Here is a 14,225-nt window from a genome sequence, read left to right on the forward strand (position 1 = left end):
AGCAAAATATACTCCCTAATGAATAGAATTACAGTCAGCCACAACCCCAAACATGTGCCAGACTCCATTCATTTTTTTTTTTCAAGGAAATCCATGGGCTGCTTATAAACATGCTGAACCAAAATATTTAGGTTATCACTTGAAAGGGTCTCTCCACTGAGATTAGGCCAGGAAAGTTTAAAGCCTAGAGGTTGTGCTACAAATATCTCTGTATGTGTCTATAAATATTCCAGCATTTCCTGTAATTAGTGATGCGTGATACTCCCTTTTTCAGGATCTTTTATTAGTGTCTCATAACTTTGCTAAACATCTTGATTAAGGGTTTTTCCCTGCTAGGGCTATCCAGGCAGAGTCAGAACTAATTTGTTTAAATCAAAACAGCTAAGCCTGTACTGAGAATACTGTTGTTCAATATGAGGGGGGAAAAAAACATGAAGAACATGTTTTTTAAAAAGATTAGATAGTTCTAGAATATTTTGTGGAGGGTTTTGAAATTTGGTTTCTTCTACTCACTGTATATAAGAAAATCTACAAGGAGATGAGCAAATTACAAGTCTCAGGGGAAAAAAACCAACAGTTCATGGATGATTAAGAGAGATTATTCTGAACTGAAATTAGCAGTAGCACTCTCTCCTGAGCATACTTAGTCCCAGCAAGGATAATTTGTGCTTCAGTGTCCCATCCTTCATTTCCCACAAAGCAAACAAATATGACTCAAAGGCTTCCTAGCTCCTTGACCAATCAGTTTTGTCTTTGCTCTTCCTTGACATTTCCCTCTTTTTTACATTCTCACATACCTGAACCCAGCTGAAGGCTGTTATGGGACCACAGCCCATCCAGTACTGACCTACCCCACACCTCCTTCCCCTTCCTGGTCTTTTGGGCCAATCTTTTTCCCTGAACCCCTGCTATGATTGTCTCTTCCCCTACTGCCCTAAGATCTTTCTTTATTGTACTTTTATGTTGTATCTTATTCTATTTTATCTGCAGCCCTAAACCATCCTATCTGTACATATTCCAGATTCCAGATTCTCATGCTACCCCCATGTACGCCAACAAATGTACTTGCAACAACTTTCCAAACTGTCCCACTCCTTGAACCTCCATCCTTTCGTGGTACTTTGTTCATTTTACACAACCTCCCAGTCCCAGCATCCACTTAGAGACAATCTGTTCCAGTCTCTCCTCCACATGCCCAGGCACACCAGAATTTTTTACCTAATATGTGCATCTGGATTTTGTTTTGTTTTGTTTGTAATTTTCCTCCTTTATTCTGCCTGAGTCCAAAAAGGATTATTGATGATGGGAAGGACTTCAGCTTTCTGACTAACACTTAGCAAGACTGTAGGCAACTGTTCTTATCAGCAGAGATGATGGGTAATTTAACACCAGCTGGGAGGCCCACCACACTCACAGAATTGTGTTTACGTGTAAACACCCATGCATGTTCACATGCAAACAAATACCCTGCTGTGTGCATGCAAATGTTTCCTTCACACTACTTGCAGCAGAAGAAGCTTTATCTGTCTAGAAGGATGCAGCTGCCACTTGCCCTGGATTTGTTGATACACCAGAACTCTTTGGCATTGCTCCACTGACGCAGTGAATCACAAATGCTGGCTGTACCACTTACAGCTGCTTTCCATCATCTGAGATGCACCACACAGAAAGCTCATACCAGTAGATCTAGATCTGGTCTTATCTTTATTTTCAGACACTTGCAATCCTGATCACTCTGTCCTTTCCCTGATTATCCTTATGTAAATGGTCTTTAAATTTTAGATGATGAAACAGATTTGCACTGCGATTCTTCGCTTTAAAAAGTGAAACTCATCCAAGAAAAGTTTCCTTGGAACATGCCCAGGTGAAGTTATCCTACCCTAAAAAATATTATGAAACATTTTCAGATCAGTATTTTCTTATTAAGAAAAGGCCTTTCCTTCTGAAAACTTGTAGGAGGAATTAACAGCAAGTTCAGAAGAGCTGGACATGAAAACCAAGATGCAGTAAATGTTATCTAGGTTTGGGGACTGAATGATGGCCCTCAGGTCAATTTACACCTAGCTCAAAAAATGTGGGATTTAAAATAGATATCTAAATGGAATATGTACAGATATTTACTTTGATACTGAGAGATTCATGTTGAACCTGGTGTCCACCAGGACTTTCAGGTCCTTTTCTGCCAAGCCTTTTTCCACTGAAGAGGCCACATCATACACTGGTGCATGAGGGTGCTCCTCCCTAGGGGCAGGACTTCACCATTCCCTTTGTTGAACCTCATGACATTCCTGTTGACCCATTTCTCCAGCCTGTTGGGGTCATCCTGGATGGCAGCATGACCCTCTAGTGTAAGAGTCACTCCTCCCAGTTTGGTGTAACCAGCAAACCAGCTGAGGCTACCCTCTGCCCCATCACCCAGAGGTTTAGCAGGACTGGACCCAGTATTGGTCATTGAAGAACTCTTCAAGCCACTGTCTCCAGCTAGATGTGTGGATCACCACCCCCTAGACCCAGACATTCAGCCAGTTTTCAATCCACCTCCCTCTCTGCTCCCCCAGCCTGTACATCAGAAGCTTCTCTGTGAGGGTCTAATGGAAGACATCGTCAAAGGTGTCACTGAAGTCCAGGCAGACAATGCCCTCTGCCTCCCTCTCATCCAAGAGTTGGTCACTTCACCACAGATGGTGGGAAAGCATGACTTCCACTTGGTGATGCCTTGCTGACTACTCCTAATGGTTTTGTCATCTTCACTGTACCTGGAAATTATTTCCAGGATTAGCTGTGATCCTAAAACCTAAATTCAGAAAAGATCCCAGGAAGATAAAGGCTGTGCAAATTAACTTTGAGGAAAAACATAAGTGCACAGTCCTGTCCACATTCCCATTAATTCATAACAGTTCAGAGAGAGACTTACATGCTGTGTAATTTGAGCAGTCATCCAATTCAAATATCTACAGGAAAAGGCAATTCCAAAACATCCTGCAGGTAGAAATATGGAAATTTTTAGAACTAATTAGCACTAAGCATAAATTACGAAGGTAACTGAAGGGGGATAGGTCAGCTTAGTGTTTACAGTCTTTTTATCCCACATTGTATACATTCCAATTCTTATCTTTTCCACTGGAATAAGTGCTGTGAAAACATAATGAAAGACATCAGGCAGCATTATAAGGGTGGCTGCAACTTAATAAGCTGCAGTCCAGCTTTACCATAAAACTTTGGGCCTGGTGTTTAAATAGGTTTTTGGTACTTATTGAGCTGCAGAAATTTTGCCCAAACATCCTGTTGTAAGGAGGAAATCTCTAGAGCTGAATATGACAGTCTTCCTAGGCCTTATGACTTCTAAACAGCCAGCTTTGTTAAAACATCCAGGTGGGTTATGCTGTTTAGCTGTGGCTTGAAGCCATGAGACAGGCTCCCAGGGTCTGAGAGTCTGGAGCAGTCAGCAAAAAAGGCACTTTCAGGTTTCAGTGGGTTTGCAGCAACTGAGGCTTTCTGCAGTTCAGTCTAAAGCCTAGCTCCATTCAAGTATCTTCAGGGCTTCCAGGGTCCTTGAAAGCTTTCAAGAGCTGTGAGCTTCAGTAGTCTTTGTGGACACTGTGAGAAATTTGATGTGTTTGATCATTTTACAGCTCTTACCGCAGCTGTGGAACTGACAAAAACATCCAGCAGACAGCTCACAGGCTTAGTCCCAACCTGCACCAAGCTAAACCCTAAACAAGAAAGAAAAAAAGAAATGAAAGAAAGAAAAAAGTAACTTCTGAAGGAGAATTTCCCTGGCTGCAGCACTCACTGGGCTCTGGAACCCAATGGCGGTGGTCTTCAACCCAGCAGCCTGGAAACCATCAATGGAGATAGAGGCACCTCAAAACAAACTCCATTTCTTTGTGAATAGACATTGATCCCCATCCCCAAGGCAAGGTTTGGAATAAGGGTTCTGTTCAGATCTGCTTTAGCTACCTGAGTTAAAGGCTGTTTATTTCCATCTCAGTCATCTCATAGTGCTCCCATTTGCAGCGAACAACCCTCAGAAGGAGGAGTTCAGAGATCCCTTTCCAGGTGGCACTGAAAATCCCTCACACATGACAGCTCTAAGGTCCTCTCTCTCAGCAAATGGGGGCATTAGAGCCTGAACAGACTTTGTACCTCATCTTTTCTTTTCTTGCTCCTTATTCCTATATGTGGGTATGTGAGAACTGCTACTACACTGGGCTGGGTTAGATACCTGTGCTCTGCTTGTTACCCCAGGTGATGTGCAGCCACAAAATTCAGGGATTTTCCCAGCACTGTCAGTGTTTCACTGGTTTTTCATCTACTGAATACCACAAATATATGGACTTGACAGGATCTTGCAGCAGGAAGTTGAGTTATAAGTGTCTTCAATCATCCACTAGTTTAAGAACATGGGCTCTTAAGATTAATGTCTTTGTCATATGTATCACAGCATTGGATACTTTTACATCCAGGCACATGTGACATTTTGGAAATTAACTTGTGGATGGTCTAAATCTTACTGGAAGTCTTTGGGGTTTGTTTTCTCAAATGCTTCAGTCATATTTAAATATACTCTAGACTTCTAAATTGCGTTGGCATGTCTAAAAATTTTGCTGAGAAGATCTGTGAAATATATGATGTGTATTTAAAAATGGCAATGTGAAAGTTTGCTGAAGCTATAAATCTGTCCAAGTTTCAGAAGCTAAGAACATTGTTATTGACTAGTTAGGCAGAAGATTTAAATGCCAACTTTCCTCCAAAAAAACACAAGACACCTTCAAATCCAGCTATTTACAATTAATTCCACATAAATTCTGTTAAGAATAAAGCTGGAAAGAAGACAAATCCTATATATAGGTCACTGTTTGCTTGCAGCTGTTTTCAAAATGAGAATGCTGTTTTTCACATGTAGCATTAAACGTGAACAAATATATTGATCACAGGACTGCAGCATATCCAGAAGAATATGCTGATTTCCCCTGTGGAGAGGAGTTAGCTAGTACTGCAGAATTCCTCCTCTTAGCCTAAAGATATGACAAATCTTTTCTTGGCAGCAATACTGTTAACCATCAAATGAATCCATTGCTCAAGGAGATTACTTGGATTCAGAGAAGTCCCAGAAGGAGTCATGCAGCTTGGAGGCAGATGCTTGCAGCTTCACAGCTCAGAGAGAAAAGCTGATATTGGTCAGTCCCCCAAACAGGGTGTACAGTATTTATTTATGGAACAGCCAGATATTTCTGTATCCCCACCCTTACTACTAACAACAGACTCAACCCATATGGGCACTAATGGTCTAAGAAAACACTTCATGGTACATGGAGAATTGAGCACAGTTATCTTAGCAGAGATCTCAGAAGGTCATAAATACAAACCAGGGTTCATAAAATAGAATTGAAATCCTCCAAACAGTAATAACATTTCTTTTTCACTATCATAATAATCATTTCCTTGGCCTTGCTGAGCATTTTACTCCTCTTTGTTTTGTGCCCTAGGATTTTCATTTTCTAACCCCACCCTTCTTATTGTCCTCCCCTGGTGTGTAATGATCTACATTCAATCTGGTTTAGTTCCTTTTAACTATGTGGGAAGTCTGTAGAATTCCTTAATTTAATTGCTTTGCTGATGCAGCAGCCCAGGAATAATGGACATTTACTTACTTGAGCTGAGAGGTGCTGTCTAGTTCCATCAGTCAGTCAGTCCCCATCCTCCTCCTGCTTGTATCAGGCACTTGTCAGCATAATCTCATTGCCCTGACTTTTTTTTTCTGCTTTACACAGATGCAAATTACTATTACTCAAGGGGGGGAAAAAAGGAAAAAAAAAAAAAAAAAAAACAACCCACAACCCTAGCAAATTACTTATTTGTCCTACATGAAAGAGGTTTTCAGAGAAACAAACCATCACCATAAATGTTACAACATTTATGTATGGAAGAAACCCAAACAAACAGAAACAAAAAACTTTTTAGAACACTGAAATATTTTGTTTTGACATTTCCACAATAACACATTATTTTCTGGGAGACAACATTAAAGAAATAGGTACTATTAACAAACCCAAAGCAGATTTTCCCAGTTTTTGCAAACACCTCAGATACTGGAGATGTGTGTATGCATTGTCTGGGAGGTCCACATCCAAACTGCTTCTTACCTGACTTGGAGCACAGATAGGACCTCTCTGAATCTCTCCTTACACCACTCAAGCCTGAAAGTCATTTGAGTCTTTGCTACTTAGGTAGACATGTTCTGAGTTGCAAGCCAAGACCTCTTTGGCACAAAATGGCATCTCAGTCCCTTTATTCAATCTAAGATTTTTTTCAACATTTCTTTTATCTTATTTTTTTAGGGAATGACTTACCCAGCCAACTCTTTGCACAGTTCTAATTAGGACTAGCTACAGGGAAGCCAGAGGGCAGAAAGAAGTGTGTTAAGTAAATTCAGTGAAGATATCCCTGGTTGACACTGACATAAGTGAGAAGAAAATCAGGCACACTGAACTTAACACTTCTGTCATTTGCAAAGACATATTTAAAAAATAAACTTCAAATAGGTAGATTCCCTGTTTTTGTAACTCAGAAAATCACTGAGCTTTGCAAATTTACACAACCTGTGGTTCTCTCCCAGCCCTACTGCAGTTAGGACCATGCTATTTGGGATTGTATTTTCTGTGGCCTTCACTTTTGATTGATTCCTTCTAGGAGGTGACGTGCTACACATATGCACAGAGAGCACCTTCTGACAATTGCCTGGCTTCTGGTTGAGTCACCATCATGTTTCCCCTCATCCCTCCATTAATCTCTAATAAATGTTAAATCCTGATGGGTTTGAAACCCTGGATAAAATCCCAAGTGCAACAATGTTTGCTTGATCTTCTATATTCAAGGCTTATTCTAAAAAGCATTGGTGTTGTTTTTTCTCTTTCTTACATTATTTCAATGGTTTTCAAATAAATCAGTAGGTATTAGAGTATAAAATGTGCACATAGAGCTTTCCTAAATGAAGCTTTTACATTAGTCTTAAAGTATCTGTTTCTCTGCAGAAGCCATCATGTACACAGATGATTTATAGGACATTCACGACTTTATAAAGATTTATATGTGAACTATATGTGAACTATCTTCTTAAAAACAATGTAACAAAAAGGATTATAAATCAAATTCTCAAATAAAGTAGTCATCCTTTGCAATTCACTTCCACTGCCCTGGCTTGGTAACCACAAGACAGATTCTTCCCTGTCCCCAGTTCCTGCTCAGCGCAGGAAAAGAGAGAAGTCACAGCCCTCTGCCTGAATTGATTGCTCAGCATGAACCAACAGACCCTTAAACCAGCTAAAAGCATGGCAAAGATCTGCACTGTGCCCATCTCCTGCCTCCAGCTGCCCCAGCAAATTGTGAGGGCAGGAAGAACCTGGTGTATCTATGCCAGCTGAAAACTGGCCATGATGTGGGAATTCTTTGTAGGTCAGCAAGAATCCAAACCCATGTGGGCACTGCATTTGAGCAAGGAAATGTCTGCAGAGCTCAATGAGTCAGTGTGTTCACTTCAGCACTTGTGTTTGTTGTAACTTCTGCCCTCTGGGCAGCAACCTCTTTCTCAGGGGGTGTCAGTCCCTTTAAAACCACATGAAATTTAACAAGGGTTAGTGCTGGATTCTGCTCCTGAGACAGGGAAACCCTGGTTGTGTGGACAGATTGGGGAATCAGCAGGGCAAGGAGGGGACTGTCCCACTCTGCTCTGTGCTCTGGTGCCCTCAAGTCCACTGCGCAGTTTTGGGCACCACAACATAAAAAAAACAAACACTGAGCTATTAGAGAGTGCCCAAAGGAGGGCCACCAAGATGGTGAAGGGTTAGAAAGGGAATCTTTATGAGGAGTGGCTTAGATCAGCCAGGTTAATTTCACAGGCCTTTGCTGCTTCTTCTTTCTTCTTCAAGTAATTTCCTTGTAGATTCCTTGCACACTCCTCTGCTTAACAGTTTGCAAGCTTTGGCTAGAATAACAATAACTAATGGGTATAAAAACAAAAAGAGACATAGTTCTCTGGTAGTTCAAAAACATAACCAATAGGTAATTGAGTGCAGAGCTGTGGTTTAACCCTAGTTACAACCAAGTACCATGCAGCCACTCACCCTGCTCTCCACTGGCTCCCCAGTGGGATGGGGAGGAAAATTTTTAAAAAAAGGTAAAACTCATGAGTTGAGATAAAAGTTATTTAAAAATTGAAATAAAGTCAAATCTATTAGTTATAATCATGATAATGACACTTGCAATGGGGAGAAGAACAAGTGAGCCACGATGCAATTACTTACCATGATCCAATCAATGCTCAGCCCAGCCAGGAGCAGCAATTGTCATTTCCTGGCCAGCCCCCCAGTTTCTGTACTGAGCATGGTGTTGTATGGTATGGACCATCCCTCTGGCCAGTTCCAGTCTCCTGCCCAGGCCATGCTCCTGTTCTGCTTCTTATATATCTGTTCACTGGCAGAGCCTGGAAAAATGAAAAACCCTGGATTTAGCACAATTGAGCAACAACTAAAACATCAGTGTGTTATCAACATAATTTTCACACTACATCCAAAATACTGCACTGGAAAGCTACTAAGGAAAACATTAACTGTTCTCCAGATGAAACCAGGACAGGTTTCTGCACTGCATCAAAACACAGCACTGGAAAGTGAAGCAGTTCAGCCCTCCCAAGAACCACATGGATGTGTACACCATCCAAATGTGTGTTACAAAGGTAGCAAAGTCAGATTTCAGGAAGGAGGGGGATGAATACATTTACTTTGTTCTTATCTCTATTATGGTTTGTTCTGCATCAACAATAATCCCTTATTGCCTTTTTATTCCAGATGCAATAAACTTTTTTTTTATGAGAGATTAGTACCTCAACTTTGCTTCTGCATTTCATCAGCCAGAGCAGCTGTTCATTATTTTGTGTATTTCAAAGCAGCAGAGATTATCACTAAAACAGACATCAAAACTTGTGGTGGGGTGAGTAATCCTTTCAGCTGTGGGAAAACAGATTCATTTGCTCTCTTAAAATATTGTAAAATGTTCAAATATTTCTTTGACAAATGTGCTGTTTTCATTGTGTTCTCTGTCACTTCAGTTTAGTGCACAGGCAGTAGTTGCTACTGTTCTGCTGGTCTGGGAGGTGTCAGAGGCTTGCAGGAAAACCCAGGTGTTTGTTTGAAGAGATGTCAAGACTCCTGCTATTGAAAACATTGCACTAGGACTCCAAAATCCAGACTTTATTCCTGTCCTCATGTGTTACTTTGCATGAGTCACACAGGTCCAGCTACTTGAGACTCAATGATCTGAGGTCTTTTACAAGCTAAATGATTATATGATTTAAATATATTGAGGAATTAAAGGAATTTGGGTGAATCTAAGGTTTGTTCCATATGTCTCCAAAACAAGATAACAGATTTATTTAAGATTAGCTGCAAACTTTCACTTGAAAAATCAGCATCTTTTACTTGTTGAAATACCACCACCTCTCATATAAGAAGCTAATTAGATGGGCATGAGGAAAACTGGGTTTGAAATCTGTTCATCTGTTCATTTCCAGGGAAGTGTTTATATACTGAGACAGTTATTTGTCTTCCTGCCCACAATATTAAAGAACATAAATTAATAAAAATGCAATTTGCCATCAGATGTGGCCAGAGAGTGAAAGCAAAGCCCTACTCTGTAAATGTTTTCTAAAGTTGTCTGATGTGCTTTTGTTTCAGTACCCACTGAGGTCACAGATCCCCAAAGGAGAGGGGTCTCTTCATTTCCAATTCATGAAATCTGAAAGTGCAGTTGAAAATACTTGCATAGAAATGGTATTGATTGGAGAGAATCTTCTTGCTTTCCAATCTTATGATCATCCAATTAAGTGTAAGAACTGTGTTCACTGTTACAACAGAAGCCCTGTTGCCTGCTCATGCTGTGCTGCCTGCATATGTGTGTAAAAAGAGAAAGATAATTTCTATCCTGCTCATTTTCTAAAGACTAAGATCAGCTAAAAACAGCTGTTACACTGAGAAAATAAGGGCAAAGCAGGCTGATAGACACCTTGTGAGATGTTCAATTGTGCATATATATGGGCACCTAAAGTACATAAGCCTGAATAAAATCGAGGATGTGAAAGTACCTCAAGCTAGAAGACTTAAAAATTTTGGTGGGACATGCACTTAGGGGTCTAAACCTTTTTGAAGGTCTGGTCCAAGACCAGGTTTGTGACGGAACAAAGATTGTGTCACCCATATCACATCAAGCATCTTACCCACAGGACTAAAGAGCACAATATTTTGTTAAAGGGCATTATGAAAGTGTCATGGACAAAAGGGAAAAATAAATTCTTGCTACAATCAAAATCCTCACTGATCACTTTCCTGAGTCAGAAAGTCTTAAAGAATCTATTCAGAAAACTTGGCAACACTCACATGAGCTTTCCTAGCTCTCAGAAGCTTGGGATCAGAAATACCCTGGTAGGTTTCCACCTCTCAGCTCCCTTGTCCCTGTCCCTAATCTGCCAGCAGAGGGACAGGGACAACGCATCCGAGCCACCAGCCCTTCTTGCAGCCAGGTGTAATGAGCTGAAATCCACTGAGTCTAACACACATCTCTCTCTTTTCTTCTCCTGGTTATAGAGTGAGGAGTCTGCAGGTGTCCCCCTTGCAGGCCAGCATTTTCCTGGAAGTTAAGCTGAACATCCCTGCTGGAATTTGTTCCAGCATAACTGACCTTCAAAGGACAGGGAATCTCATCATATGGAGCACTGTAAATCAGACTGGGGAAGGTATCACCTGGACAAAATAGCCTTGGGGGCTGCCTATCTTTCTGTCTTTTCATTCTTTGTGGTCATAAATCAAATTCAGACTTCTACACTTGTCTCTGAATAACATATTAGGACTGGTTTTAAAACATATTAAGCATTTCTATTCATGAAGGGGTTGAAATTTGGCCAATGTAAATTGTGAAATCTCCAAGAATATTACTTCCTCTCTCAACTTATTCCTTTATCTCTGAGCAGATTTCATGGCACAGTTCTTTTCAGAGTTCTTTAATTTACATTCCATGAGAAGAATGCATCCTTCCATTCAGTGCATCCTCTGGGTTCAGTGTACCTTAAAAAGTCCAGTCTGCCTGAGCACACAATGTATTTCTCACCATGATAATGTATTTGTTTATTTAAATGCAATTTAAATTTCTGTCTCCTTTTGGAGTCACCAGATTAGCTTTATCTGAAAAAATGATGAGCTTGCAATGAAGTATTAGCAGCTATCCTGTAGTTAATATAATTTTGTCAATGAAGGAACTGACAGGAATGCTTCTCTTCCAATATCATTCTTATTTCCTCTTTTTTTAAAATTTATTTTGGAAAAATTATTATTTCAGAATCTCATATCTGAATAATCCCTGGTGCATGGGATGCTAATTCTAAAATGCCACAAATTGAACTCCTTTTGTCCATTTATTGGTTGGCTTGTTGCATAACAAGAAAACTGATAAGTTTAATTACTTTTATGAAAATGAAAGGCAACTATTATAATTTTGCTGAAGTGTTAATAGTAGTGCCACTTTAAACTAAACTAAAGCATGCCACAGGCTAAGTGACACGCTTGGTAGGAAGCATATCAAGCATTGGAAGAAAATTCATATTTATTAGGACAGCATTAGCATTTTATGGTACAGAGATTGATTACCCCACCCTCATTTGTTTGTTTCTCACCTGCCATGCAGTTCTCCTTTAGGCTTTTGCATAATTCTCTATTTCCCAACAGCAATAATAATTATTTGATTCAATGATAGATTGTGTAGTCTGTATGTAATCAAGAGCTGGTAGCAATTAAATTCAAATTTAAAGACTTTTAAAAGAATGTTTACATGGTAGATTGACAATTACATGGATTAAATGTCATGGGTCTCATCCCTGAGGACAGAGAGGGGAATTTTTGTTTGTGTTTTAATTCTGTAAGGAATTCACTATCATTCATATCATGCATATTTTATGGATGAGTTATTAATCAAGCTTCTCCCTTGTTAGTACCACAAATTTCTTTTGCCCTCATTAACACTGCTGTCCAGGTGCAATTTAAGAAGTATTTTTGCCTAGGGTATACTCCCACAGAAATGTAACTTACTTGTGTAATTCAATTAATTGGCATAATGGTTACTTCTGACATCACACCATTAGAAGCTGGAGGGAAATTCATCCCAGAGACTTCTCTGGGAACATCATCTGTCACCAAAATCTCCACTGCTCCTCCACCACAGGTCTAATTTACACAACAGGTCAAGGGAAAGGGGAACCAACACCATCATATCGCATCCTAAAATAAATTTGAAGGCCATTTTGAATTTGGGTCATGGGCAGCAGTTCGGCTTTTAACCATCTCTGAACATTTTTAATGGCACAACTATTCTTAGTTGCTGCACAATTTAATTTAGTGCTTGTGGATCTTAAGGTTGAAAGATACAGATGCAGTCATTGTCTTCTTGCTGTATTTGAAGTCAATGATCTAGTTAAGCTTTGGACATTTCCCCATCAAGTCAACTGGCATGAATTCATTGATTTTGACCAAAGGCACAAGAGTTTATATAGCTGAAGATGAAGCCAAGAGTTGGACCTTAGATAGAAAGAGATGGGTAAGACCTTTTCTCCTTTGCTTGCCTGAGATTTTTTTTTGAACAACATCCCAAAACCAAAGCAAAAGCATCTACTCATTTCATTGCTAAGAGAACAGCAGAAGTCAATTTTTGTATTTATATAATGGTTCTAATTTGTAGAGGTGTGCACAAGGATTCTTCTCGACTGAGCTCAAGGTGAGTCATATCTGCAGGATAGAGTGAAAATCAACTGAACAAAAAACTGTAGAATCCTGACTGGCTTCTAGCTGCAGCTCCAGAGAGCTGTGGGCCTCTGATAATTCCTGTGTATTGTAGATATGCACTGTTCAGATGCTCTGGGGCATCTGAAAGGTCACTCCATGCCTGCATTTATGTGACTGACACCCCAGGTGCCTACATTCAGAACACTTATCTAATCTACCCTCCCAATCAAAGGAGGTCATGAAATCAAAATAGCTCATGAAGTCAAGGAAATGAGTCCTCCCATCATTAAGTTCTGCAAATGGTCAGAAAACATCACTTAGGAACTCATCTCCTCCCTATAAACAGGCTGCACAATGAGGTGTAGCCATCCATGCTGGAAGCACTGAAAGCTCTCACTCTTCCAGCTTGGGATGCTGCTGACTGCAAGCATAGCAAAAACAGCCTCTGGTAGTACAGTCCATCTCAGGAGTGAAGGACCTGATGCAGGTTCACTCTGATGAATGCTCTAGAAAAATGACACTTCAGGCTTTGGAATAAAACTCAGAAAATAAGAGTTTAGGTGCTGGCTTTTTCAGACACCTCCTATGAAACCTTTTGTACAGAATAGGGGATTATTCATACACAAAGCTGTAAAGTCAAAAGTGTCAAGAAGCAATTTTACAGATAAAGTTGTGTGCTGGTTTTTGAACACAGTAGCTTTTCTGTTGAGGCCGTGAGGAACAGCTGCCATTAACCATAAACAAAGCAGGGGAAAGGACAAAGTAGAAATATGCTTCAATTTGAACTAACACAGTTTGTAATCCCAGACTAAGTCAAATTGGTGTGGCCTGTACATTCCAGCAGTAGGATCAGAAAAAGGTCTTAAGATGAGGTGAAGGAGTACAGTAGCCTCCTCCTTATCTTCTTTGTTGATTAGATGTCATTATTAAGTTGCCTGATTTGATTTAAACACAATAGTTCCTGTCTGCAGGCAGAAATAGGAACCAAAAAACTTCTGAGGTCACTTTGGAGCTTATTGTCTGCAGGATGTTTCATGGCTGTATTTCCACTTGCCTTTCATAATAGAAATATTTGGGTAATCGAGTCTTCTTGGGATGCCATCTTGTCCAACTAATTTTTGGGTAATTTAGTCTCCTCGGCTGCCATCTTATCCAACTTACCACCACACACATTTGTGACTAAAAGGATGAGTTGAAATTTTCTTGCATGTGAAAAATAAACACAGGCTGCTCCAGTGCAGCAGCACACAAAGGCTGTTTACTTACAAAACACCCAAATGTTATATATCCTTTGAAAGTCTGTTTAGCCTCTGGGCCAGATCTAGGAAAATGTTTACCTGCTTGCATTCCCTCTGAGAGAAATAGAAATCAGGCATGCAAATACTTTGATGTATCCATTGCTGT

At 40.1% G+C, this 14,225-nt stretch overlaps 1 long non-coding RNA gene across 3 annotated transcripts in view; it reads right to left on the bottom strand.

Moving 5' to 3' along the window:
- LOC143694171 (uncharacterized) overlaps positions 1–14,225 on the bottom strand; it is a 56,115-nt gene that overhangs the window by 29,001 nt on the left and 12,889 nt on the right. For 2 of the 3 annotated variants that reach the window (XR_013182502.1, XR_013182501.1), the window contains exons 3-5: positions 8,304–8,482; positions 5,655–5,764; positions 2,915–3,713 (exon numbers count right to left, since the gene is read on the bottom strand). This is a non-coding gene — a long non-coding RNA (uncharacterized LOC143694171). The remainder of the gene's footprint in view (positions 1–2,914; positions 3,714–5,654; positions 5,765–8,303; positions 8,483–14,225) is intronic. The other variant, XR_013182503.1, reaches the window with a different exon arrangement.

The sequence above is a fragment of the Agelaius phoeniceus genome, chromosome 5 (genome assembly GCF_051311805.1).
Source record: "Agelaius phoeniceus isolate bAgePho1 chromosome 5, bAgePho1.hap1, whole genome shotgun sequence".
Lineage (NCBI taxonomy): Eukaryota > Metazoa > Chordata > Aves > Passeriformes > Icteridae > Agelaius > Agelaius phoeniceus.